Source organism: Lethenteron reissneri, chromosome 41 (genome assembly GCF_015708825.2).
Source record: "Lethenteron reissneri isolate LAM-NWPU_2019-01 chromosome 41, ASM1570882v1, whole genome shotgun sequence".
Classification (NCBI taxonomy): Eukaryota; Metazoa; Chordata; class Hyperoartia; order Petromyzontiformes; family Petromyzontidae; genus Lethenteron; species Lethenteron reissneri.
Window position 1 is genome coordinate 12,993,511 of NC_083819.1, and position 26,781 is coordinate 13,020,291.

At 48.3% G+C, this 26,781-nt stretch overlaps 1 protein-coding gene across 2 annotated transcripts in view; it reads right to left on the bottom strand.

Annotated features, from left to right (window-relative positions):
* Positions 1–26,781, bottom strand: part of LOC133352724 (alpha-(1,6)-fucosyltransferase-like) — a 108,353-nt gene that overhangs the window by 78,349 nt on the left and 3,223 nt on the right. For both annotated transcript variants that reach the window (XM_061568550.1, XM_061568553.1), the window contains one exon: positions 12,081–12,123. The gene's annotated coding sequence lies outside the window, so the exon portion shown is untranslated. Of the gene's footprint in view, positions 1–12,080; positions 12,124–26,781 lie in introns of those variants that run through there.

Sequence of the window (26,781 nt, forward strand, 5' to 3'; positions counted from 1 at the left end):
ATCCAGCCTGGTTAAACCCAGGATGGATCGTAGGCAGGCCAGCCTCAATGTTTCTAACCAGCGAAGATGTTCCATTAGGGGGGGTCCACGTTTCGCAAGCGTAGAGAAGGGAGGGAATGACCGTGGCCGAGAAGACCTGAAGCTTCGTGCGGAGCGACAGACCAGGTAGCTTCCACACAGCGTTACACAACTGATGAAAAGATAATGCCACTCGACTGATTCGGAGTGAGACCGCTGCTGTCATCCGGAGCCGGTCATGAGCACACTGCCCAGGTATGGGAAACTCTCCACTCTCTCCACAACTGCCCCATCACCAATTAGGAGTTGTGGGGGTGGAGTGTCTGATGGTACAAAATACCCAGGCAGGTGTTTAGTTTTGTTGGGGCTGATGGTAAGTCCCAAACTCTTAGCGGCAAGCTCCAGGTTCAGCAGCAGCGCCTACAACTCCTCCTCTGAGTGAGCAGCAATTGCCAGATCATCGGCATACATAACATGGTTGAGCAATAGGGAGCCATCCCTTGACCACACCCGGGCATCGATCAGCCTCCCATTGTATCTGTACCAGATGGAAATTCCTCCGGTACAGCTATTGAAGGCTTCACGAACTACGTGGTCGAAATAGATGTTAAATAATGTGGGAGCCAGAGGACATCCCTGTCGCACCCCAAAGTGAACAGGGAATGGTTCCGACTCCCGGCCACGTAGTTTTACCATCATGAAGTTCCTTAATGAACGTTCGTCTTCGGTGGGGGCATAAGTAACCACGGCCACCACTCCTCGCCTCTGGTTGATGGGAAGACGAGCCCAAAGTAGCCTGGGGCTTACAGCTTCCCACACCTCACTGCCACGTTCCCACGTTCAGAAGAACAGCCACTGCCTGTTGTTTGGCAGTCTCCTGCCCCGAATAGAGAACAGTCCACCCCTCAAGGTGGCAGGAGCCAGAACCTGTCCACCGGACCGCCTGAATACCACAGAGATCCAGGCGGTACCGGTCCAGCTCCCGACAGAGGAGTGGCAGCCTCTCCTCCGCAGGGAGTGTTCGAACATTCCACGTGGCCATCCGTAGTGGCTTTTTGTTGTTTCTGGAGGAGCCCCGAGGGTATTCAGTCTCCTGGCTCCGCCAAATGGGGTTTGGCCAGGAGAAGTCATGAAGGCCTGTCCCCCCAGGGCCTCCGGCACAAGCTTAATAAATGTTTTACCTCATAGTTTAGTGGTAGTTAAATTGAAGGTGGAGGGGTTACCAGCCCCTCGCACCCATCCAGAGCCCCCATTTGGCCGCTGTGGTGGTTACATACACCATGAAAGGGAAAGGTCAATCTAAATTGGCCCTCCCCCCATGGCACTGCCCACCACAACGTTGCCGTCCGGCACCACGAGGAGGTAGGGGGTTGTTTTTTCCTACACACACTCACCCACACACACTCACCCATGCACCTACCCACCCACCCACCACACTGCAAGTCACTACACTTCTCTTTCTGCTTCTCCCCTCGCACTGCTCCACTTTAGAATGTCCTCTCATCGTCTCTAATTCCCCAAGTTCTCACAATAACCTTGCTGACAATTCAAGACACTTGTTAACGCTCCTCATCTATGGTGACTGACAGTGCCGTTTGCTGCTTGGCCACTGGGCCTCTGGGCTGTGCCCAGCAACGGAGTCAAGGCAAGAGATGTAGCTAAGGCAGAGGTCAGAATCAGAATCTGAATATGTAGTCATCCTGGAGGAATCCGATGAGCTATAAGGCTCTTTTTCACAGATGTCCAGTAAGAACGTTACAACAAACAGTACAACACACGATAGGGCAAAGTCCAAGAAAGGTAAACAAATCACTCAAACACATGCAAACTAAACCATCCCTATCCTATCAAAGGTCCACTGAGGTATTAACTTATTTTTCAGACTTGACCGGGCCACACATGATAGCTCAACAAAGTGGCCCATCATATGAACATTTATAGCAGCAAAAATAATCTCAATGCATGTTTCTAAATACGGAGGTAATAGCTCCCCACCGCACACAACTAAGCCCCCCTCAGCTCCTCTCCCCACTCCGTTTGCCTGAGGTTCATCATCTAAGTAGCAGCGCCTCGACTTACACACGCCAAGCCTGCTCCAACGCCAACCCAACAACAACCAAAATTCAGCTTATAAGTTCCAAGTTTAAATTTGTAAAACCATCCCAGGACTCAGGTTTAGGAGGATCACAGTCTCGTTCACAAGAGAAACCTAGGTCATGAAGACAAAATATACAACAGAAATCACAAAGTAGACAGAAATCAGCACAAACAAATCAACCATGGGTACCGCGACCACACAAACATGTCCAAGAGAAAACACCGCCAACGTGGCGTCTACGTGCACACCGAGCGCAATCGCCAGAAACCTACTGGATCTGTGTGCACGGCGTTGGTAACGCTGCACCGTCGTGCGACAAGAGCGCCGGCGCGGGAAATCAATTGCCGTTTCGTCATCGGAGCACAACGCGCCGTCCGCGGTGTCGCGACAAACGGCAGCGCGGACGTGCGGCGCCGTCGTCGGCGCGCGGCCCGAGAGCACAGCCGCCGCACAAGCGTGCTGTGGCCCCCGTGAGCGTGCCGTGTTGACCGTGAGCGCGCCGTGGCCCCCACGAGCGTGCCGTGTTGACCGTCAGCGTGCCGTGGCGACCGCGAGCATCATCCCGACGGGCCACGAGCGTTATACACGATGAGCGGCTTCGCGGCAGGTCCCACCGGAAGGAACTGATCTGGATCATCTCGGGAGGCAACAGATGCTGCTGCACGGACACTGTAAAGGATGACCGACGGGCGAGAGTCTTGGGTTCATGACAATAAACCCCTCCTCCTTGTGCTCTGTGCAACTTGTGCAATGCTCAAAGACAAAATTTCAACTTGTGCAGTTGGGCCCATTGCCCAAGTCAATTACCACAGTCATGTTACCGATGTCAGCTTCACGCGTGATTAACATTGCTTATGACTTGCGTACGGCAGGGCTCAAGTTGCGTCAATTTTGAGACGGCAATGGAATTGCAAACACCATCGTCGTCAGCAGTTTCCACGCGTACAACAAAAATAAAGATAAACCTCACGTTATTTGTGCGCACAAAACCAATAAACAAACATGACTGCAATTAATTCAGCATTCGTTTCTTTAAATGCACCATCAATCAATCAGTAAATTGTCAATTAAATCTAATAAGCGTTTGTATTTAAATCAATTCGTCAATGCTGAGCAACTGCAATTCCAAGGTCCTGACTCGTTGCACATCTCTTGAAGCGATTCATCGCTGTTCTGGCAGACCAGAGGACTTTTTTTCTCCATGGTTGCCGAGCAGAGGCCCAAAGGCCAAAAAACATCAATTTGTTCAGCAACAAACAGCACTGTCAAGACGTAACAGTTCACCCAGAGTTAATATATAAGCTTCAAACTAGATTTGCAGCTTTCGTGACTGCAGGAATTACTCTTTGGTTCTTTCGGTAAAGTCGCGTAGAAAATAAAATAATAATAGAATACGATGTTTCAGTTGCAACACAAGCAGCCATTATCAGGTAAGAATGAATGATGAAACACAGACTCGGGAACAGCACAGGCAGACACATGCAGAGAGAGGCACACACAAAGACACACCGAGCGAGACACTCACCAAGACAAACAGAAGGACAACGACTCTGTGCCGAGGCCTTAAATAGAGAAAGGGGGGGGAGGGGCCGGGGCAGAGAGAGGTCTGCGGAGGCAGACCAAAACGAGGGGACCAGCAGACAGACGAGGGGAGCAGTGTGGAATTCTGGACCAGTGGCCGGAGGAGAGACAATGGTTTGTGTTGCATTGCATCACACTTCTTAGTTTGACTAAATTAACTTTCTCGAACTTTCGATTTTCTTGCTCTAAACCATTGTCTCTCCTCCGGCCACTCTGGTCCGGAATTCCACACTGCTCCCTCCTTGTCCCTGGTCCCACATCCCCAGTCCTCTCTTGTCTTGGTGTCTGTATCGCTCGGTGTGTCTTTGTATGTGCCTCTCTCTGCATGTGTGTCTGCCTGTGTTGTTTCCGTGTCTGTGTTTCATCATTCATTCTTACCTGATGATGGTTGCTTGTGTTGCAACTGAAACGTCGTATTATATTATTATTTGATTTTATTGTCTACGTGACTTTATAGAAGCTTCATCGCTTAAATGAGCATCGAGTCGGGGGAATCATCTCCCCTTTACAACAGTGGGAATCCCACATTCCTATGGCTGAGGCAAGTCCATCCCACAGGACAACCCACTTTTGACCTCCCCATAAATTAGTACTCATTTTAACGACCTCGGGGGGATGATGGGCGGAGCCGTGCCGGTCTGGCGCTGCCACTGCGGTGTCGCTATGGCAATGCAGCGGTACCCCCCCCCCCCCCCCGCCTCAGGGACAGTGCTCATTTGTTCCTCAGACGGAGCGTGTCGGTGACCACTGGACATGCGATTAATGTATCATCCCCACGTGTACACGGCGGGGCAGGAAGGCCCCCCCCACCCCCGCGTGGCGCTGCCTCTCAGCGCTTTGCTGGACTCACACAGCTGGAGGGAACGGCGGCGACCACCACTCCCGCGCCCTCCCACCGACACCGACACCACGGCACATGGCTATTGTGCCAGGGCCCCGTGAGTAGGGCCCCATCCTTAGGGCCCCGTGAACCCCGCAAGCCTCGCTCAGGCCCCGTGTGTTACACTTCACACGTGAAATGCGGGATACATTGCTTCTGTAGTGTTGTGATTCATCAAAGAAGCCTCGAGATAAACAGCATTACAATGTGGAAGAGGTATGTGGATGACACTTTCGTCATCTGGCCACATGGCCTCCCAGCATTGAACCACTTCTTGGACCACATCAATTCTAGACACCCATCCATCAGATTCACCATGGAAGTGGAGAAAGACGGTAAACTACCATTCTTGGATATTCTGTTTGAGAGAAGGCCTGACGGATCCTTGGGACATTCTGTCTACAGGAAAGCCACCCACACAGATTCTTACTTGAAACCGGATTCCCACCACCACCCATCTCAAAAGAATTCTCTCATCAAAACGCTATACCACAGAGCCCATGGCATTTCTGACCAACACCACCTGACCGGTGAATTAAGACATGTACATCGGGCCCTCAGGATGAACGGATACTCTGACCGCACTATCCGCCAAGCTGTTTCTCCCACCACACAGAAACAGCCACATGAAACTCCGACCAAAACTATCACGTTACCATACATAGCAGGCGTGACCAAAAAGATCTCCAAAATTCTAAACAAACATAAGATCCAAGTCCGATTCAGTACAGTGCATAAAATCCGTGATCTGATTCCATCTGTGAAGGATGTCGTTCCTTACAGTATCCTGGAGTCTACAAATTGAGTTGCATTTGTGGTGATTGCTACATTGGAGAAACGAAACGTCATGTTTCTGATCGTGTCCGCGAGCACAAGTCAGATCTGAAACACGGCAGAACTGATTCTTCGGTCGTTGCCGATCATTGCTACAACTCGATGGGCTCTCATGAAATTGTATTTTCCGAGACCAAGGTTCTCTGCAAACCTCCTGGCTACCATCAAAGGTTTGTACACGAAGCCATACAGATATACAAACACAGATATAATTTCAACCGTGATGATGGGTACAAACTTAGTAATCATTGGAAAGATGTTATCAACCACGCAAAAAAGACTTAATTACACATTTTTGGACCATCTTATCTGACAGGCACTATTTTACTTTACTTTACCGAGTGTTAACATCCCCAGTGTTTAACAGTACTCTCTTCATTGTTCAGCCAGCACTGGTATAAACATGGGCATTTTCATTCTTTTCTATCATGTGTATCAACAGGTGCTTGTACACACACATGTCCACGTACACTTGCACCCCACACTCTCTTTTGGCCTCCCCTCCCCCTCTCTGTCCAATGCGTTGGCGTGTGCAGCAGTAGTTGCTTGCGCACAACCACGTCCACGCCGCCGACTCTCGTGTACCACGTCGTGCATTCTTTTGGCCCCGCCCCCCCTCCCCCTCCCGATGCGTTGTACGTTGGCACTTCGTGCCGTCTTTGAGCCCCGCCCCCCTCCCTCCCGATACGTTCCATTCATTGGCTACCACATTCTGATGAGCCCCCCCCTCTCCTCCCCCTCAACTTACTTTTAAGGGATTACATCTTGAATCATTGCCTCACTTGATGCAGCAAATCTGGCTGTGACGGTCCCACCTGATGACGGAGACTTGTGTTGCCTCCGAAACGTCGTGATTTTTATTTTATTTTACTTTTATTAATTTTAATGTTTTGCCTACGTGACTTCACCGAAAAAACCTAAGAATATGAATCCTTGCAGTCACGAAAGCTTCAAATCTATAAGCATTACAATGTGTTCTCCATCAATAATAAATGTTCTTATGCAAGAAAGTTGTGCACAATGAAATCCGAACGGTGTTTATTGCAAACTTTTCGCAAACTGTGGCAAGAAACTTCTAAGAATGCGATCGTAATTCCTTTTCCATCACAACTAAAGTGATGTCATATTTTAAGTCCCAAAAGTCATCAGGTGATATTGAATAACACCCGATCACAAAACATTCGGAGATAATTATGTTTGCTACATCACTTCTGGTGTGGAGTGGCCTTACATCGGTTTGCACAAAGCTCAATTAACCTGGCAACCTGAGTTTGGTTGCTGGCAACAGCGAACACCGGCCGCAAGTGACTATCAACACCAAAGCGGCATCGTGGCCAAAGCCATTGAAGCCACCACCACCACACATCGCTGCCAACGCTCCCCTCCACCCTGCGCCAAAGCCCACAGACGCTGCACAGGAGAAGCGCAGCAAACCTCCAGGATCTGCCATGGCAGCCTCATCACAAAATCTGCTCTTAAGGCTCGTACAGAGACCGATAGACCTATAGTCTCACACAGAGACCCACAGACTCACACAGAGACCCACAGACTTAGAGACCCAGACTTGCACAGAAACCCACAGACTGAGACAGAGACCCACAGACTCACACAGAGAACCACAGACTCGTACAGAGACCCATATATCTGCCCTGACTGTCTCATCCTAACATCCCTTGGCCTCCGAACTCATGGAGACCGTGCTGATGCCGGTCACGGCAATCAGACCTCCCCCGTGCTGCAAGTACGTCCCACCTGGCGGCAGCAGCTTTTGTTGGATCAAATCCTCAAATCATTGGGTATTGACTTAAAAAAATTAAAGCCAACACTCAACAGTTGGCAAACACGTTGGGTTTGAAAACAATTATAATCACAGTAGCCCGATTTTTTGTTTCAATTTAAAGCTTTCGTGACTGCAGGGATTCATATTCTTGGTTCTTTTGTTCTACGTGACTTTACCGAAAGAACCACGAATATAATTTTTTGTTGTTTCCCAAATATTTTACCTGCGAAAATCCCTTCAAGTGGACCATTTCATTGGCACGCGTGTCCAGGCACAAGCGGCAAACGAACGGCCGCACACGAATCGTACCCAAAACTACTCTTCACCTACACACTCGCGCACAGTGCAGTGCACCGATACGGTTCATCGTTGCTTCTAACACACGACGGTGCACAGCTGCTGCTGCCGCCGTCTCTCGCGGCATAATGGCACTTGATTTCTGTCGGGCTGCTGCATGGCGGACAATCTCTGGCAAGTGTGACCGGCCACTCTAAATGAAGGTGGATGGAAATGGATGCAATTTCTAAATCTGATGGCGTGACAATAGCCACGCTTCAAAAGCTTCCGTGATGAAAAAGCCGTCCCTCTGACTGGCCGCCGCAGCACTACTTGCCCGGTTATTTTCTTTCCCACGTCTACTATGTGAGCTCAGTTTTCACTGTGGAACTTTTTTAAATTGCCCATCGGATGGAATATGGTGCGCGCCACGGTGGCGAAGATTGTTAACGACCTCGCCGGGTACACAGGAGGTCGTGTGTTCGGTCCCGACCCTGCTGCCTGCTGCTGTATATTTGGAGCTTGCAATCTCTCCCCGTGGTCACGTGGATTTCTCTCCGGGTCCTCCGGTTATTCCCTCCACATTTAGAAACATGCGTTTAGAGGATTTGGCTGCTATACATTTCCACGTGATAAGCCACTTCGTTGAGCTATCATTTGTGGCCAGGTCGCTTCTGAAAAAGAGCTACAGTCGTTCAGTTGGCCTTGCCTGGTAAAATAAAAAGTTTAATTTACAGTTCACTTGAAATTAACAATAATTGACTGGTGCAATTTTTGAAATCATTATTATTATTATATAAACGCTACAGGAACCACCACCTGATGTGAGCGTGTGTAGAAGGTACGCCGAGCATGACACATTCTGTTTGTCTGCCCAGAAACCCTGAGGAGGCTAACCTGGGGGGTTACCCCGGAGGCCACTCCGGGGGCTACCCCGGGTAGCTCACGGCGTCCAGGGCTCCGCCTTCTCCAGCCAAGGCTTCGGTCCGTTTGCTCCTGCTGCGAGCGAGGCTCTGCTTAAAGTGTGCGTCCCCAAGGTGATGCCTTCAACACTTTTTAACCGATCCTATAACCAGGCTCAGCAAGGCAATTTCAAAGCTATTAAGGTCCCCTTCGCTTCGTCTTGCTCAATACCGTTTTGTACTCGGGGCAGAAACGGCATTGTTAGGGATGGGTAATGCAGACATCCTGACTGTGAGGAATTAACCAACGAGCTCCTGAGCCTCAGCTCAACACGATTACGCGTTAACTCATGTTAGCTCATGGTAACTTAATGATTTCCGGCTCAAATGAGCATTGGGGCACCTGTGCTCATCTCTGGTTTACAGCCCTGAGCCAGTGGCGGAAATTCCACATTTCTATAACAGGGACGTGACCGTTGCCTGGGAAACCAATGATGACTTCCCCACAAAAGTGCTACAAATTTTCCCCCACGCCGGTGGGTATACGATGGGCCGAGTCAACACCGGACCACGACTTCAACTCGCAAAAAACTTTCCGATGTGAGAGCCGCTTGCTCTCGTGCCAAGTCGGCCGGCCGCGTTGCTAGTTTTCGAGGTGAACGTGGGAACGGCGAGTGTCGTGGCACCTCAGTGGGAATGATGCATCGTTGGCGGTTTACTTTCGGAACAGAAAACTCGTTTTGAGTCACTGCCGTTGACCTGATGCACCGAGACATTTCACTGGGCGCTTTGACCTCCCATGGAAGGCAATTTACACAATGGCCGCTCGACGTGCTCCGTGCCAGACAATGCCCATTATAATAAAAATACTCAGGAGAAAGTGTTAAAAAAATCAAACGCTAAAATACTGAACAATATTTTACTGACAATAGAAATAGGAACAATGACATGCCAATTTGCATTTTAATTCATGAATACGGAAATGTACGTCCCAGCAGGCCCCTGTTACGAGTGGCCACTAAACGGCATCTTGTATTTATTCTATTTATCAAAATATTTCACCTGTAAAAAAAATAATTCCTCGAGATTTTGACGTCTCGTTTTGCAAAGACGTCTAGAATTAAATTCATACATTTTGTGCGCTATATGTAATTTTTTAAACTGTAATTACTGAATGTTGAATGACAACATTTACTCACTAATATATTTATCAATAGCGTATCACACCCAAGGAAATACTCAATGCCAATAACTTATATATATTTATATAGATATATTTTTTTCAACTGCTGCTGAGCACAGGCCCAATGCCTAAAGCGTCAAAGCAGCCAGCAACATTATAACAGTTAACACACGTGTGCTTTCTCAGCGTAAACCCATCGCAAATATAAGCAGTTTGTTCTCCTATAACGCGGTGGTAGTTGTGTTCCTGAAGAACACGACGTTATGGAAATATCATGTTACAATAACAACCATCGATCCAATGGAAGGTAGGAGGTTTTAAAAACACCAACATGGCTGACCTTTTTCATGATAATTAGTGATGTCATTTTGATTTTTACGTCTTCTTTTATAATGACCTTGTTTAAGTTAGATAATGATTTTTTTTTAAAGCATGAAAATTTGTTTTAAAAAATGCGTGCTCCAGTGTTAGTCGCGAAGCCACTCATTTTAGATACATTTAACAAAGTTGTATGCAAGGCAAGACAACTAATATAGGGTATAGCACAGTCCACAATAACACGTGAGATGCGTACGCAGGCTGAACACAGACTGAGACGCGTGGGTAGCATCTTGAGGTATCCAGCAGCATCCCAATGCCTTGTACGACGCTACGCCGAGGCAGCCGTACGACCGCTTATTCCTACTCGCGTGACGTAGTTATGTTCACTTATTCGCGTTATATATCCAATTCACATCCGCGTTGTGTTCCCTGATACATTCATAAAGTTACATCAATTTGCGTTACGAAAACAAGCATTACAATAGAACGGACCGTTTAACTGGTAGCAATGCTCGCTATCCGTGGTACACGCAACACACCACACTGTCAGGCTTTCAAAATATAAAAATAAAGTCTTTGAAATGAGCAAAGTTTTTATAACAACTTGGGAAGAGCGACGATGATGGGAGGAGGGAATGCCAAGTGCAGCAGCGCGAGGGAAGAAGCAGAAAGAGACGTGTTGTGACCTGCAGCGGGGCAAATGAGTGGGTGAGTGAGTGGGTGAGTGAGTGGGTGAGTGAGTGGGTGAGTAAGTGGGTGAGTGAGTGGGTGAGTGAGTGAGTGAGTGGGTGAGTGAGTGAGTGGGTGAGTGAGTGAGTGGGGGAGTGAGTGAGTGAGTGGGTGAGTGAGTGAGTGGGTGAGTCGGTGGGTGAGTGGGTGGGTGATTGAGTGGGTGGGTGAGTGAGTGAATGAGTGGGTGAGTGAGTGGGCGAATGAGTAGGTGAGTGAGTCGGTGAGTGAGAGGGCGATTGAGTGGGTGTGTATTAGACAAAACAGCCAGTCTTGTAGACAGAGTCCCCGGAATGGGTGGGAGAATCGATGAGCAAAGTTCATGGGAACAGTAACCACGGCAGTAGTAGCGATAGAAGAGTGATAGGGAGGCGACTAACAGCCGGTGGGAGAGTGAATGAAGCGAATTATCGAGTGCTGGATTGTCAGTCACCCTGGCTGCTTCATTCTGAATTCTATCCGGGGCAGTGAGAAAGAAACTGAGTGCTCCACCCCGGCTATGAATGATCTGTCGTGAGATGTTAACTACCTCGCCTGGTATGCAGGAGGTTGTGGGTTCGATCCCGACCCTGACGCCTGCTGTATATTTGGAGTTTGCATGTTTCTCTCCCCATGGTCGTGTGGATTTTTCTCCGCTTTTCCCCTCCACATTTAGAGACACGCATTGACAGTATTTGGCTGCTATACATGTCCACACGATAAGCCACTTCATTGAGCTATCATTTGTAGCCAGGTCGCTTCTGAAAAAGAGCTACATAGCTCAGTGAACCTTAACTGGTAAAAATAAAAATGTCAAAGAGTTTTTGTATTGTTTAGTTTATACAGGGAGGAACAATATGTTCCACACTGCCCACCAGGGATTTTTTGTCTGTCTGACTGTCTGTCGTGCATATATATATAATATAAATAGCTCTTTGATTGGTGGAGACCTACTGCCGGGTACGGAGAGGGGAAGTGCCTAAGGGAGGAGGGTCGGGGGAGGGGCCTAAGGAAGGGGGGAGTCAGGAGAGGGGCCTAAGGGAGGGGGGTCAGCGGAGGGGCCTGAGGGAGGGGGGTCAGGGGAGGGGCCTAAGGGAGGGGGGGTAAGTGGAGGGGCCTAAGCAAGGGGGAGGGGCCGATAATTAAGGGGGCTGGCTACCTGGCTGGCTGCCTGGCTACCTCAAGTCACGTGATCTTGTACACAGGTAGGAACAACAGGTTCCACACTGCCCACCAGGGATTATTTGTCTATCTGTCGTGCATATTTGTCTGTCGTGCACGAATGTGCTGTCCAACCAAGTTCCTACCTGCCCACTCCGAAGGAACGTGTTCCAGTTCGCTCGGGTTTTTGCAGCCAATGGCAACTTACAGGCTGCTAAGACGGGACATGGTCGGTCATAAGAAACCAGGATGGGCGTGGGGCCACTCAAACAAGCACCTGGGCATCAGAGAGAGAACATCGCAGACAGTGGCACACAGAGAGAGAGAGAGCAGCTCACCTCTGAATTGGAGTGATCGCACCTCAAATGTTCGGCAAGCCGCCTGTAACAACAGAAGAAAAAGCAACGCTTAGTGTGAAATCTATCATTCAGCTGCCCACATGAGGCATTTGCGGGCCACGAAACATTTGACATTTACATGCAAATTACAGATTGACATGCTAATCTCTAGCAATACAATTGCCGCCTCTTCAGCACCGAAGTCGTGAGGTTATCAGGCTCTCCGATCTTACACTTACATGCAAATTCCATCTCTAGCCCCGCCCACTTACCCTTGGGTTGCACCCATCTCAAACCTCTATAACCTCCTGCTGCAGCAGCTCTCCCGCTATATTTCTCCTGCCTCAGCAGTTCTCCTGCTGTATTTTTTCACCTGAAGACGATTGCTTGTGTTGCAACCGAAACGTCGCAATTTTTAATTACTTTTCTATCTACGTGAATTTACCGAAAGACCCAAAGAGTATGAAACATTGCAAGTTATTCTTTTTTGCATAACACTCTCATGACTAGCGGTGGTGAAGTAAATTAAGTGGTAATTCCTGGGATTATCGATGCACGCTGACGGTCATGTGACTCGGCATCGCCGTGCCACGTGACTCGTCTGTCACGGCCCATCACAACAAAAGACCCAGGTATCGGCCATGGTTACAGCAATCGTAAGGCAGTCACCAGTTTGAACCATTTTAGATAATTACTACTACGAGCCAAGAATGTATGTTTGTGTGTAACGCGCGTGACGTCACTCCACATTCCGCACCCCCCTGTCATGAATATTCATGAGTGGGTGGATTTTTACACTCGCGCAGGTCGAGCGGAAATAAAAAAATGCAAATTCGCTTCAAGTTTCACGTTTCTTTATTGAAAGTGAATCTAATAAATAATTATACGTAGCAACAAAGTGGATTTGGTGTCTTATTTATTTCTTCAGCACTTGACACAAAAGGTAAGTCTAATTTATGCTTCTACATTATAGTAAAATAGACAGTGACTTTAAACAAATTGAAGGTCAGTTATATACAGTGCTACAGTGAACTGCAGTGAGGTGTTTGATGACTTCGTTTTGTGCCAGATTCACTGCCATTAATACGGTGCTACAGTGAAATGCTGTCAAGTGTTTGATCATGTACTTTTGTGCAAGATTCACTGCCATTAAATTTACACAGGATACAATTATACTCTGCTCAATTTTTTAGTAAATATTACAGCTTCCGTCCTAGGACGGGATAAAGGCAAGTAATGGATGTACACACAAAGCATAAACAGTTCGTGTACAAATCAGTTATTTGGTAATGCTGCTACTGACAGTGGTGCAAACAGTCGGGTAGAATAACAACTGAACACATTCCTCAATGACAGTGTGGCATCATAAATAAAATAGGCAACGACTAGCTTTCTTTGACTACGGTGTCATTGACAAATGTGAGTTTCTTAATCGATATAAAAATATATAAACACAGCGGCTGAGCAGAGGCCCAAAGGTTCCAAACGTTGTGATTAATCAGAGTTTATCTTATCTTAATGTAATTTATATTGCGCCTGAATCAAGGTGCTTTACAGATAATTAAGGAGGGTACGATGCGTGTGAACGTGACAGTGGAGGTGAGGTGAATGAAATAGATGAGAGGAAGCAATGGGTGGCCAATCTGTGATGCGTGAGTTTGGTGAAAGCGAAATTGATGACGGTAAATGATGATGAACGGGTTGAATGAGTGGGGAATGAGTGATAGCCATGTAATGAGAATATGAAGATGGAACAGTAACGGTGGTGGTGGTTATGAGGATTAAGGGTCGTGGAGGTGAGCAAGAGAACAAGAAGTGAGTTTTGGGTGAGGAGCAGAGGCTCGTGAGCGAAGGTGACCACTTAATGTGGAGGGGGATGTTTGTTCCAGTGAAGGGGGTGGGCGAGAAGAGAGAGAGAGCGACAGCGTGGATTGAGCACAAGGAGGAGGAGGAAAAGAGAGAGACAGCAAAGATTGAGAATTGAAGCAGGGTTTACAAAATAATGCCAAAACAAGAATTTACGTATTTCGGTCTTTGCAAAGAAAAACCACTGATAATAAAGCATCTCCCACACACTTTGCCTTTTTATCATTTCTGTTTCATGGATGTTGGATCCATGCAGTGTGATGTATTGCAGAAGAACGTCCAATCGAGATGACGGTGTAAACATCACAGACGCATGAAGTTATGATCATCACACCGAGTGACAAGAGCGCGACCGTGACACCCAAGCTGCAAGACCACAACGTGGCTGGCGTTGGGAGGTGCCGTGTCCGCGCTGTTTGACTCTCCTTGCCACAGCTGCTGCTGCTGCTGTTCGGTTTAACAGCGCGTGAATGCCAGCAATAATCATCATTCTTTGTTACGCCTGGGGGCTCCCGCTCGGATACGTGGCCAATCCGTCAAGTTATTTTTGGGTCCCAAATACAACAATTGGCATAATCAAAGGTCCGCACAGATATGTCTGAGAACCATTCGCTGCACTGCCTTCTAGAGACCACCTCTTCGGCATGCAGGTGGGTGTCTGACCTACGCAAACCTGAGTGGCCTGTAACCGTCCGCACGGCATGGCCTAGCGCAGCAGCAGCGTCAGCTGAAAACACTCGCAAAGTGATTTGATGCTCAATATGCAGCAAGGCGCTGGTGCTCATCTTCCATTTACAGTCCTGAGGGCAAGTGAATGGGGAGAAAAAAATCCACATCCCTATGGCAAGGGCGAGTCTCTCCAGAGGACAACCACCGCTGACTTCCATCACAAAGCGGTGCTCCCCCCCCCCCCCCAAACGAGGACGTGAACCCACGACCTCCCGAATGCGAGCAACTTTTACTGCACGATGGCACGGCATCTGTCGCAGGAGCGAACGTGGGAATTTTACCGGAGAGGAACTCAACTTTATCGGCCTTGTAAGGTCGAGTTGCAGAATATTCAGTGATTAAGTAAAAAAAAGCAATGTGCACAGAAGAGTAGGTCTGCGATAGCAGGGGCCGCCAGGACCTGTCGTGTGATTTATGATACGATTCAAATGTCCCATGTGTTTTTGTAAAGGGCACATCACTTATAACACAACAGATTATACCACGGGCAATTGGTGGTTCATATACTCCCGGGAAACACAATGTTTCGTACCATAGTCCTCACCGAGCTTCAAGCTTTTAGCTTTAAACATATTTATCCTAAGCTGCTTTGAATTTAATGAACAAATAAGGGCATAAATAACTTTAAACACAATTTATCATAAACCAATATGCAATCATTCTTGTTCTTTTATCGCTTTGGTCCTGCATCTCAATTAGCTATTGTAACTGGTTGGATGCACTAAGAGCGCTTTAAAATACTAAATATTTTTCCAGAGTAAGCGGCACTAAATTACAAACCCATTTAAACAGAAAGAGTTGGCAGCACTTTCCAATGCATCCTGGCAAGGCCGCACGCCCGTGCGTGCGGCCTGAGCTGCTGCAACCATCGAGTGGCACACACCACGCGTAAACAAAGCGGCGGGGGAAAGCGCGAGGCTTAGCTTAATTAATGTGCGGCGAGGCGGCGTCGTGATGTATGTATGTTGAACTTCTTTCGCACTCATAATAGAAGCTTTTTGGGTTAGATCGCGTAAATATATAAATGTGTCGTTAAAACCCGACACCACCCGACACAGCCAACTAGTAAGGGTTGTCACGTAAGCAGAACGTGGCCAATTTGTCACTAGTACAGCACACCGGTGTGTTGGAGAGCCAAGCCACAACATTTACAATCCGAGTACGACGTTTCGCCAGTAATTACAACTAGCTTCATCAGGCGACAGCCAGATTTGTGGAGAAGTCCACCTGTTTCATTTAGCCAACCGTGCTAAGCCGGAAGGACAAATACTTAAACTCAAACGAAGTAAAAAAAAAAAGCGAGTTTTCAATCTAGATGATGATTTAAAAGTGCATAGCTCAAGTGGCTTCCTAATATCGGTAGGAAGAGAGCGTTCCAGACGGCTGCAGAAGCAGATCTGAAAGAGCGCGATGCGGTGACCGTCTTTGTTCATCGACGAGCCAAAAGCCGCTGTGAGGATGATCACCGGAGTTCGCGTGATGGCTTATGCTCCTTGTCGAGATCAGCGAGGTATCGTGGTTCATTGTGGCGAGCACTTTGTGTGTAATGAGTGCGACCTCACAATGCATTCGTTCGGCAACCGGAAGTCAATACAGCTCGGCAAGCACTGGACGGACATGGTCACATCTTGCAGTAGCCGTCACGTGCCACTGATAAGAGCGGTACAAGCATTCTCTCCATCCCAATGACATACGACGCGGCCTCCGTGGAGACTCTAAGCCGTCTTTGAGCGTGGGGGCCTCCACCAACAAAGTGAGATTTTATCTCCACGCTCGTGAGTAATTATTATGCAATTAACGCCATAAACCATCTTCTTAGAAGGTGCCAAACAAACACAACGTGCATATTTAAACTATAAAAGATAAATGTATAATAGTCACCGCGATATCATGCAAAGGCACGACTTCTTAATGAATTCATGATATGCAGCCGCAGGGTGCAACTTAAACTGCAGGATGTTTAGCAAAATAAGTTATCGTCGATTTTTTTTTTGTCGGGCATGCCGGATGAAAATGTAATGCGACACATTAAATGTTATACAGTGACGTTGGTATATTTCTCATGGGCCAGGATTCTGGAATCCTCTGATGGGAAGAGAACCTCTCCACCATTAAGAATCGTAACGTTATCAACTCCACATTCCGGTGCTGGATGATGGCGAGGGAAAACAATCCTCGTGTAGTTTGTGACGTTATGAGAAGACACAATGGGGGTGGGAGCGCTGGGAGAGGTGGTCTTGGGCTCGGAGCTTGCAAACTTTTGAGCCTGCGTGTCAGGCCCAAAACATTCTCTCTCAAAGCAGCTTTGGTCAATTATTTCCTTCCTTGTTTTCTTCTCATGGTCATAGTTTTGGTACTCCAGACCCATAACGTTGTCTTCACGTGGGTTTTCGTAACTAACATTAAATCGTTTTGGTGCTGTTTACAGCCTTGAGCTAGTGATGCAACTTCCACATTCCTATAGGGGGGGGTGAATATTAATTGGACAAACTGCTCCCGACAAAGTGTTTTCTCTATTTTATCAACCCTGCATGGATGATGGGCTAAATAAACCCCAAATGTGGATTTGAAACTCGAAACTTTCCGATAGCGAGCCGCTTGCTCTACACCGCTGAGCCTCCTCGCCGCATTACAGAGAAGGAACGCTCAACTAAGATGACAAAACCGATATTGTCAGCTGTGTCCAAACATCCGTGTTTCTATCCGCCACGTGTTTTTTTTCCAGCAGGCACACTGCACGCACCTTTAATGCTTCTTAAGTACGACAAAGGTCAGTTCTTTTTATCCTCCAATACTTTGGGAATTGAAATTTCACACATGTCTAACTGTGCCCAACTCCTGTCATCTGAGATGTAAGTCTTTATTGACATCACCGCGTGCAATTGTACCATAAAGCACACGGGCAGAGCGCTCCACTTCGTTAGCAACATTAAACGGAGCCTCTACAGCCCAGCATATATTTACTCACAGAAGCAAATGTTTCTCGAGTCCCATGCACCCCCCGCCCCGTAAAATCCCACCACACTGAGCGCGCCATTGCTTAATAAAGTACTCTTTGCTACACTCCTACAAAGGTTACGAAACGCGGCACTGTCAGAATCTAGTTTAAACTTCATATCAGTTTATAATCATATCAGTTGCCAAGCTCTCCGCCGAAATGACATTGCCGCGAAGGTTACGGGCGCATCCCTCCCACCAGAGCACCGCGCACTGCATTGTGCCCGAACAGCTGCATAAAAATTACGCCATTCCTTTCTACGATGGGCAGTGTCAAACAGTGTTCCCCCCACTTAAAAAAAAACGACAAGGGACAAAACAACCGGCAATTTTCGTGCCGCTCTGCATCTTCAAAGATGTGTCTTGGGGAAAATATAGCGCATCAGAGGTCCCCCACACACCCACACGACTCTCCCCTGACACTTGTCGGTCGGCCACACCGACTCGTCGTACGGTAGATGCAGACGCTTCGCTCGCCCCACGATATATCCGCGACACGGCTCTGAGGAACGCCCCTTTGCGAGAGGGAAACTATCACGGTCTGGGTGCCGTCACCCAGCAGCCACCCTGGGCAGGGTGGTGGTTATGGTGGTGGCGAAGATGATAAAGCTGCCGAGTTGAGATACGTTCCTGCACTTTGTGAAATCTGAGCTGAGATTTCCACCAGAGAGTCGTCTGACTGCATGCACACATCTTCAAGTGGAAGCGTGGCTTCTCCGCAGCAGAATAACGCAGGAGCTTCATATGCGTTTTCTGATGTCTGGTCATCAGCTTGACTGGATGGTGGTCAATTACTAACAAAATACACAAGCGGACAGTACGACTCCTTCCCATATCTGTCCCTCCACGTATAAAATACAAATAATTGTACACATCCCATCAGCCACAAGACCTTCCGGCAGTCCATCATTTCAGCAACTTTGGCTCAACACAAGTAGATGCTTGAACATATAGATGCTGAAAAATGAATTCCAAGCCCGTTTAATATTCGATAGACGTGTTCACGTTTCCTTATTTTGTTAATTTATACCTCTCAGAGAATAATATACTAACACGCTCGCTCGTTGGGAGGTCAAAACATATTTTTTTGGTTCATCTAAGTGAATGCCAAAAAATATGATTGTAACAGGGGATATAAAGGGTCGAATACATACGAATTCTGGATGAATTCTGAAATAGTCACCGTGAGTTGAATACTCTTGCGGCCGAGCCGTCTGCGCTGTGTCCAAGCGTGAGCCGGGTTAATCGTGGGTGCGCGATCCCGACGGCCGGCCTCCGTTTCCACGACCGCTCCCTCCCAACACCCCCCACCCCCCCCCAACCTGCACAATCACGGAGCTCTGCACCGCCTTCCGTTCTCGACGTCCGCGTTCAACATCAGCTCAACTCCCCACGTACGTCTTTGCGGCCGATGTTAACAATTCCTCATCGATCGTTGGGTTAGGCCACGTAACGATCCGACCTACTTCCCATCGTAAGACCGTGCCCCACCATCCGGACAAAGCCAAAGGCATTCTTCAATTCTCGCGCGGTTTTGCAACCGCTGAGCAACGCGCCGATGACGATTGGTGCGGCTCGCCACTTAGAACTGCGCAAAGCGTCTCTCGGGGCATAATCCAGGAAGCCAGAACAACCGCGTCACCTAACCCTGCTTCTTGAAGAGGTGTCTGAATCGCTAAGGAGTGGCTCGTTAAACGCTCGAACACTGCGTGACAACACAAATTTGTTTGGCTACGTCGGGTGGCGGAGGGTGTCACAACACATAGCATTACGTGGCCAACTCCCCCAGGTCGAGCGGACAAACATTTTTTACGCAAATTCGCTTTAAATTTGATGTTTTTTTATGATCAAGTAAATAATTCTACGCAGCAACAAAGTGCTTTTGCGGTCTCTATGTATTTCTTCAGCACTTGAAACAAAAGGGAAGTCAAATTTTTGCTTTTAAATTATAATATATAAATTTCTCCGTGATTTTCCAGACATTGTATCGAATTCAAATTCATTTCAACCCCAGCGAGTGAAAGCAGAAGAAAATAAAGTATCAGAGCAGTGATTTTTAACTAAATGAAGGTCAGTTAAATGCAGTGCTACAGTGACATGAAGTGACGTGTTTTATGACGTAGTTTTGTGCAAGAATCATTAATACAGTGCTACAGTGAAATGCAGTGAAGTGTTCAAAATATCGTATACCGAGAAATCTTCCCAAGTCCTTAATTTCATTTTTTTTTAGTTAAGAAAAATGTATTTACGTGCAACAATTCCTAAAAAAATGTACAATCACACAATATTACAGCTTCCATCCGAGAACGGGCAAAAGGCTAGTGGACAAAGATTTTTGCTTTCAATCTTGTTCTAAAATATAACATCAACAACAAAGTGCATCTCAAGGCAGGGTGCACAACGGGGTGTATGGGCATTAACGGGGTGTATGGGCATTAGCGGGGTAATGGGCGCTAGCGACGAGGGCGTCTCGCAGGATGTTCAATGAATACACAGCATAGCGGGGGAACGGACACTTAGCCACATGACTAATGCACGTATGGAAAGGAGCGAAGATGCTTTACAGAAACAGTCAGCAGTTAACATTGCGCCGTGTTCAATCGGCTGTCGTCCCTGGAATGGCACAGGAGTGCTGCGGTGGCGATGTGTTAACTATATCGCCGAGTAAACCAGAGGTCGTGAGTTCGATCCTCACCATGATGCACGCTGTATATTTGGAGTTTGCATGTTCTTCCCGTGGTCGCGTGGATTTTTCTCTGGGTCCTCCGGTTTTCGCCTCCACATTTCTCAACGTGTGTTTAAGAATATTTGACTGCTATACATCTCCACGTGATAAGCCACTGCTCGTTGGGCTATCATTCGTGGCCAGGTCGCTTCTGAAAATACATCTACACAGCTCAGTGGGCCTTACCTGGGTTAAAAATAAAACGTAGTTTTTAGTAATTTAGGTAGAGGAAGAACACTCGAGACTCGGGGGCGGATAACAAGGAGCGACACGCGTTCTCGCGGGAGCTGCCGGGTCAACGGCCGGACCGCTACACGAGGCCTCCTTCCCCAACGCGGGGCAACGTGGGGACCACTCTGGTTGGCGCTGTCGGCCTTCACCACCGGGGCGCCCCTGGCGGAGGTGATGCTGGTAGGAAGGTGTCTATGATGACAGGATGGTCTATGATGACAGGAATGTCTCTCTGATTACAGAAAGCTCTATATGATAGCAGGAAGGTCTAAACGATAATAGTTAGGTAGAAATCTTGGGCTCAAGGGTGTCTTGATACGAGTGCAAGAGGCAGAGTATATTCCTCAAATTGCAATCATGAATTAGTTTTTGCTATGGGGCATTTCCCAGTTCATTTGAGTAATAGAAATGTCCACTCACTAAACATAGAGGTTATTATTCTAGCAAAATATATTCTTCATAATAAAACTTTGACATGCGAACATATTTAAAGTCTGTCAAGAGATTATCTGATTGAACAGGATTCATATCCGTCATGAGGGCATCATCCGCGCCCGATCTGACGATGTCTGATCCTATGCGCAATTTCGATCCAATTCTATTCTGTGAGAGCGATCGTCGCAATTGACTCCAGACGGAGGTGACCGCGAGCCCGTGGCTGCGAGCCGCTGTAATTCGTGCTCTGACCTGGCCACACCCTCCGTGCTCACATCCCGCTGGGAGACGCCGCGGCCCCGACGATTCCTCTCGAGCTCGGAACAATCATTCGCTCGCGCTGTGTAACAAAATAAATCCGCAGACAATCCTCCTCCTCTGCTCCTTCTCCTCCCTCGTCTTCCCCCATCCTCATTTCCCTCCTCATCCCCCCTCCTGCTCCCTCCTCCTTCTCCTCCTCCAACCCTCTTCCTCCTCAGCAGCAGCTGCTCTGCCATCGCTGCAAACTCCTCCACTGCGCTCTTCTGCCCCCCCTCCTCCTCTCCCCACCTCATAACCCCATCCCCCCTCCACGCAAAAAAAGTACAGGTTTCCTTTTAAAGATCCCATCAGCCACGTGGCCTTCTGCGAGTTCGTAATTTCAGAAACATTTATCTAACACAACCAAACTCTGGACCCGTTCCATATTTACCAGAGGGTCAATGCCTATAAACATCTGGCAGTGCACTGGCATTGGTTCAATCAAGGCTGACTGCTCATGAGATACTGAATGTGAAAAACTGGTCCAGAGTTTGCTTGTGTTAAAAAAAAACCCAATGCTCTGGAAATTATGCACTCCCAGAAGGCCTGTAGCAGACGGTGAAAAGTAAAAAAAATCTAACTTCATTTGTGCGTGGAGGGACAGAGACGGGAAGGAGGCTTGTCGTCTGGCAGGCGGCATTTGTGTTGCTGCGTTAGGAAGCTAAGCGAGAGCTCTAGCTTGACGCAATGTAAACACGCAGCTGAACTCAGATAATCACGACACCTCCACCCAAGGTAGTACGGTACGCGTATTAATGAAGATGTAAAATGTGCCATTAATTTTTATTACATTTGTAATAGGAGCGTTATGTAACTTGTGAAATTTTTACTGCCGTATTTTTGCTGCTGTGTGAAGACGGTCCCCGTGGGCACGCACGAGGCCGAGTTGCGATGAAGGCCTGCCGCACAACGTCGCCTTGCTGCGAGAGAACCGTTTTTAGAAATACGACTTCTCTTCCAGCGTTGTTTTGTGCAGCTCGAAATGTCAAATTAACTCCTCTTCCGGTTTGTACAGGATGGTGGGGTGGGCGGCGGGGTGGGTGGCGCGACGGGTAACACTCGTGCCTCACAGCAAGAAAGGCCTGGGTTCAATTCCCGACTACAGGTGCCTTTCTGTATGGAGTTTGAATGTTCTGCCCGGGTCCTGCATGGGATTTCCTCCTGGTTCTACGCTTTCCTCCCATAGCAAAAACCACGCAATGTAAACTGGCATTGACCAAACATCGCAATGCTCAAAAATGACATGCAAGTTACTCGGCTGGGATCACACAGCAACAGCAGCAGCAACATTGACGACGACTGCGAAAAGTTTACAGGACTCTCCTGAAAAAGAGTCTTGAAAACCGGAGTGGCTATCCTGGGTTAACAAGCGTAATAATCATAATATTTTTTCATTCTACACGAGCTGCCTGTTATTATTTAATATTTACAATGTATGTGAAACATGGGTGTGTGCCACAGTGGCGAGATGTTAACTACCTCGCCTGCTATACAGAAGGTCGTGGGTTCGAACCTGACCCTGACACGTGTATATTTGGAGTTTGCGTCTCTCTCCCCATGGTCGCCTGGATTCTTCTTCGGATACTCCGGTTTTCCCTTCACATTTGGAAACAAGCGTTTAGAGTATTTGGCTGCTATAAATTTCCACAGGGTAAGCCACTTTGTTGTGCTATGACTTGTGGCCAGGTCGCTTCTGAAAAAGAGCTACATAGCTCAGTGGGCCTTAACCTGGTCAAATTTAAATAGTTGTAATAGTTTATAGAGTGACATTCACGTTCCCTAAAGAAGGAGCGACAGTCCACTTAGGAGGCATACAGCAGCGTGTCGGCAGTCGAGGCCTCTGGAAGCAGAGCTATTGGCCCACGCAGAGATCATTGCGCACAGGAGACACCCACATCACTGGTTACAAGGTGGTCCCCTGTGCGAGCATGGTGCTGATCCATCTGTGCGGCGTTTCGAGTGTTGTACAGATGTGTATGCAGCACGAGGAATTGGCCAACCATCCTAAGCAGGACCGTCTTTGAACAAGGGGGGGGGGGGGGGCGGGGGGTCTTGGTACCCTCCGAAAAATTTTCTCGTCAAGCACACTCTCGTTACAAAAAAGTCAGAGACATTTCCCGCTCATATCAGCATCGAGGTGGTGCTCATCTCACTGTTTACCGCCTGGAACGAGTGGTGCAAATTCCACATTCCTGTGACAGACCGAGCCTATCCATAGAACAACCACGGGTGACTTCTCCACAAAATGGAACTAAATTCAACCGACCTCGTGAGGACGATAGCCGAGTCGAGCCCAAACCAGGAATTGAACTCGCAACATTCCGCTTGCAAGCCACTCGTCTTACGCCCGAGCCAGCTGGCCGGATGCCACTTGATGCAAAACAGGACACAATGTCCAATCACTCGGTTCAGAGTTCACTTTGCCGCGCAATGGTCTGGCCAAATGTGTGTTGTAAGATCCCCTCGCCACCCGACATAACCAAAGAAATTAAAACACGGCTACTTGTCGTGCCCAACATTATTTAAAAACTCCTCTGCGTTCGGCTACTTTGACAAATTCCTTAAACATGGTCAACGACTTTTCACGATGCAAAACACAAAACGAAGAGCGCCTCTCCTTGAATTCGCAAAAAGAAAGCCCAAGTCAGAGCATAAACAACCTTTTCCGCTGCCTACAGGTGGCGGGGGAGGAGGGTTTTGCCAGCGCCTGCTGCTGCTGCCGCCCGAGAGACAGCCGAGCGTAGGAGCCTCCCTAAACGATGCCGAGCAGCCAACCATCTGGGGGGGCTATCGGGGTTCACCGCGCTGTGCCGGCCGAGGCGGCCACGCCAGGCTGCGGCTAATGAGAGAGCGGCGTGCAGGTAAACAAGCGGCCAATAAAAGCCGCTAATGAAGACAAACGAGCTTGGCCTGCCCCCCGCTTATTAGGGGCGGAAATATCCCCCGCGCCACGGTGGATCACTTGCCGAAAAATAAAAAAGACCCACCCCCCCTCTCCGCAATTTTTTATGGATCGGCCATTATTATTATCGAGGCTGGGTTTCGCACACGCCGCGAGAGAGACCCCTCCTGTGGAATTGGGCTGCTGTTTAACATAAAAAAAGTTTGAATGAGCAGCGGACGCGAGCACAATTACACGACACGGCCCAATATCCCGCTGCCATTCTAAAGCCGATAGAATGGCAAAACAAGAGACTCAAATGTGGCTGTTAATCTTCATCTCAGTCAATTACTTCTCTAAATATGATAAAACTGCCAACGCCGCGCTTAAACACCCACGTGGAACGCAGAGGCGACGAACAGCAGCGCGTGAAGGACTACGCGACGCTCATTACCCACCGCTGAAAAAGGAGGCTCGGGTTTGGAGAAACGGGAGCACGCCGCCCTGCCACTCGTGCGCTGCACTCCAGCGACGCTTCCAGGGGAGCAAACGGTGGAAATGATCAAGCACCGGAAAAGCAAGCAGGCAGCCTTTGCGCTCAGTATCAGCACAGACGTGAGAATCTACACCGCTCCGTGGCAGATTACATCGAAATTGGGACAGAAACAAGCCGATGCATATTAAATGCCCATGGAACGGGTATTTCCATGACATGCGTATATTGTGCTCCGCATCGGAAGCGAACACACCGAGCCAAATAAATGCGGCCAATGGGGACCCCGGGGTATTGTGGCAGTCGGCACTCCGCGTAGCGTTGCGAAGCCACAGCGGAAACGCAGTGGGGGTCAGCCCACAGCCAAATCGATCGCCCGCAACTTGAACGAGCATCGAGGCGGTGCTCATCCTCCGTTGACAAGTCCTCAGCCAGTGGTAGAAATTCCACATTACCCAGACGGGGTGAAAGTATATCCATAACATCACCATGAACATGCATAAAGCATTATCATAGGAAAATACCATCACAGCACAGATACAGCACTGGGTATTGGACATATAAATTACAAATATGTCATAGAAGCCTTTGCATCGACACCAGCAGCTAAGATTATTGAGATTTCGACTTGGGATGAATTTATTTACGTGACATTTACCACGGATTTCAGCATTTCCCCATTAAGGATCTGTGGCATCAAACTCCTGCAGTCAAACCTAGCGTAGCGACACAAATGGGAGCTAAGGGAATGCTGCTCTGCAGTTGTTAAATGCACGTCGCCCTGCCCATCTTTGTGTTTTGTAAACCATAGAATGTAATCCATAATGTTTTTTGGGTTAGATCGCGCAAACATGTAAATGTGTCGTTAAACCCGCCACCACCCGACACAGCCGACTAGTAAGGTTTGTCAAGTAAACAAAACGTGGCAGTACTAGTTCAGCACACCGGTGTGTTGGAGAGTAAATCAACAACATTTACAATTCGAGTACTGTGATGCTTTGCCAGTAACTACAACCAGCTTCATCAGGTGACAGCCAGAATTGTGGATAAATCCTCCCTGTTTCGGTGTTAGAGGGGATAAATGTGATGTCATTACCTGTGAGCCAATAAGGTGCGCAGGCCAGATGTGGGGAGGGGGGGTTAATACAATTTAACCGACCGCAATGCAAGTTGAATACGAGCACGGGTTGAAATCACTCCACTGCCACCGCCGCCACCGCCACCCCATCACCTCAACACGTGTCAGACGCTGACAATGCCTGCGGTGGACTCTGCAGCTATGTGACCCGACGAGGTGAATGCTGACGAATGTGATGTCGTCTCTGTGTACACAGCTCCCATACCCGAACAACAGTCACGCTAAGACATACGTCTCTTCCCCGTATCTGTCCCTCCACGTAAAAAAGTACGGTATTTTTTTTATACATCTCATCAGCAAATGCAGCCTTCTGGGAGTGCACAATTTTGGCAGCATTGGTTCCACACGTGCAAACTTTGGACCGATTTCGACATTGCTGGTGAACCGCCAGACGATTGTAACGAGGGACCATCTCTGTTTATACGTGGCTAGGGCGCCCACAACCCAACGATCAATAAACCCCAACCCACGAGTTTGGATGCTCACGTCGCCGGCGACAGTCTCGGGTCATCGTTAATTGGCGACGAACCCTCCCCTACGAAAACGCTTCAGCGCCGAGCAGAGAAACGGGAGGAGCGGCCGCGGCTGTACCCCGCTGCACACGTGTGTGTCCGCGTGACAAGCGGTCCGCATGACAAGCGGGCAGCGCTCCGCTCTAAACCGTCAAAACACATCCATCACCCTTCTGGACACCAGGTGGGCCACGAACGGGAACGCAATCGCGACGTTGACAAACACAACTTACAAAAGCAAATACCTGCCAAATCTGACACTTGTGACAACCCATTTGTGCCATTTGCATGCCAAAGCCCATAAAAAGAATGTCACCCGCCCCTTTTGAGAGTCCCCATCGTTTGATCTCTTTCCAAATGTCTCCGAGGGCTTGTTTCTCATTTGTAACGTTGT